Below are 2500 nucleotides of genomic sequence, written 5' to 3'. Positions count from 1 at the left end.
TGTTTCGGCACTCACGTTTCCTGCCGCCAGAGTGTCCAATCCTTTGATAATCTTATACGTCTCAACCAGATCCCCTCTCAGTCTTCTAAACTCAAGGGTACACAAGCCCAGTCGCTCCAGTCTTTCAGTGTAAGGTAATCCCGCCATTCCAGGAATTGACCTCGTCAACCTACGCTGCACTCCCTCAATAGCCAGAATGTCTCTCCTCAAATTTGGAGACCAGAACTGCACACAGTACTCCAGGTGTGGTCTCACCAGGGCCCTGTACACCTGCAGAAGAACCTCTTTGCTTCTGTACTCGATCCCTCTTGTTATGAAGGCCAGCATGCTATTAGCCTTCTTCACTACCTGCTGTACCTGCATGCTTACCTTCATTGAGTGGTGTACAAGAACCCCCAGATCTCTCGGTACTGTCCCTTGACCGAAATTGATTCCATTTAGGTAGTAATCTGCCTTCCTGTTCTTGCCACCAAAGTGGATAAGCATCCATTTATCCACATTAAAGTGCATCTGCCATGCATCTGACCACTCACCTAACTTGTCCAGGTCACCCGGTAATCTCCTAACATCCTCATCACATTTCACCCTGCCACCCAGCTCAGTATCATCAGCAAATTTGCTAATGTTATTGCTAATAGCATCTTCTATATCATGAACATATATTGTAAAAAGCTGCGGTCCCAGTACTGATCCCTGCGGTACCCCACTGGTCACTACCTGCCATTCCGAAATGGAGGCGTGGAGGAGTGTGGAAGGATGAGAGAATGCAGGCTGCAGCCCTATGAAGCAGGGGGAGGTCTTGCAGTTGGCCTGTGTGGGGATGTGGGAGACGACAGGAGCCTGGTGGGCAAGGGCTAGCTGGAGGGAGGGAGGGAGGGAAGCACGCACGGAGGAGGAAGAGCAAAGAGAAAAGAGAGAAAAAAAAAACAAAGGGGATCAAGAGAAAGAGCAGCAAAGAAAATGTGGCTGGCCAGCACGCCTTGAAGTGGGGAGAAAAGGCCGGGGCCTGCGCCTACGGCCATACTAGTCTGAAAACGCCCGATCTCGTCTGATCTCGGAAGCTAAGCAGACTCAGGCCTGGTTAGTACTTGGATGGGAGACCGCCTGGGAATACCAGGTGCAGTAGGCTTTTTCCGCCAGCAGGGGCTGCTCAAGTCACCCCTCTGCACTCGTGTTGGGCCACGCACGCAATGCAGCGACAGGTTATTTTTGCTGCCGCTGTGCCTGGCATCAGTCTCCTGCAGGCAGGAGACAGGGAGGGGAGGAGAGCGGAGCGCTGCCAAAATCAGCAAGAAAGACGGAAAGAAAGGGATTGGGGCTGCACGCTGTCTGCGGCTGGCAGTCAGGAAAGGAGGACAATAGACAATAGGTGCAGGAGTTGGCCATTCTGCCCTTGGAGCCTGCACCACCATTCAATATGATCATGGCTGATCATCCTTAATCAGTATCCTGTTCCTGCCTTATCTCCATAAGCCTTGATTCCACTATCCTTGAGAGCTCTGTCCAACTCTTTCTTCAATGAATCCAGAGACTGGGCCTCCACTGCCCTCTGGGGCAGAGCATTCCACACAGCCACCACTCTCTGGGTGAAGACGTTTCTCCTCATCTCTGTCCTAAACGGTCTACCCCGTATTTTTAAGCTGTGTCCTCTGTTTCGGCACTCACGTTTCCTGCCGCCAGAGTGTCCAATCCTTTGATAATCTTATATGTCTCAACCAGATCCCCTCTCAGTCTTCTAAACTCAAGGGTACACAAGCCCAGTCGCTCCAGTCTTTCAGTGTAAGGTAATCCCGCCATTCCAGGAATTGACCTCGTCAACCTACGCTGCACTCCCTCAATAGCCAGAATGTCTCTCCTCAAATTTGGAGACCAGAACTGCACACAGTACTCCAGGTGTGGTCTCACCAGGGCCCTGTACACCTGCAGAAGAACCTCTTTGCTTCTGTACTCGATCCCTCTTGTTATGAAGGCCAGCATGCTATTAGCCTTCTTCACTACCTGCTGTACCTGCATGCTGACCTTCATTGAGTGGTGTACAAGAACCCCCAGATCTCTCGGTACTGTCCCTTGACCGAAATTGATTCCATTTAGGTAGTAATCTGCCTTCCTGTTCTTGCCACCAAAGTGGATAAGCATCCATTTATCCACATTAAAGTGCATCTGCCATGCATCTGACCACTCACCTAACTTGTCCAGGTCACCCGGTAATCTCCTAACATCCTCATCACATTTCACCCTGCCACCCAGCTCAGTATCATCAGTAAATTTGCTAATGTTATTGCTAATAGCATCTTCTATATCATGAACATATATTGTAAAAAGCTGCGGTCCCAGTACTGATCCCTGCGGTACCCCACTGGTCACTGCCTGCCATTCCGAAATGGAGGCGTGGAGGAGTGTGGAAGGATGAGAGAATGCAGGCTGCAGCCCTATGAAGCAGGGGGAGGTCTTGCAGTTGGCCTGTGTGGGGATGTGGGAGACGACAGGAGCCTGGTGGGCA

General features: G+C 51.0%; 1 non-coding gene across 1 annotated transcript; it reads left to right on the top strand.

Annotated features, from left to right (window-relative positions):
- Positions 1–1010: 1010 nt before the first annotated feature.
- On the top strand, positions 1011–1129 carry LOC140475348 (5S ribosomal RNA). The gene has a single exon (XR_011959900.1). It is a non-coding gene; the product is annotated as a 5S ribosomal RNA (ribosomal RNA).
- The last annotated feature ends 1371 nt before the right edge of the window (positions 1130–2500 follow it).

The sequence above is a fragment of the Chiloscyllium punctatum genome, chromosome 3 (assembly GCF_047496795.1).
Source record: "Chiloscyllium punctatum isolate Juve2018m chromosome 3, sChiPun1.3, whole genome shotgun sequence".
NCBI classification, from domain to species: Eukaryota; Metazoa; Chordata; class Chondrichthyes; order Orectolobiformes; family Hemiscylliidae; genus Chiloscyllium; species Chiloscyllium punctatum.
Note: the sequence above shows the minus strand (reverse complement) of the source record. Positions and strands in the feature narration are given on the sequence as shown.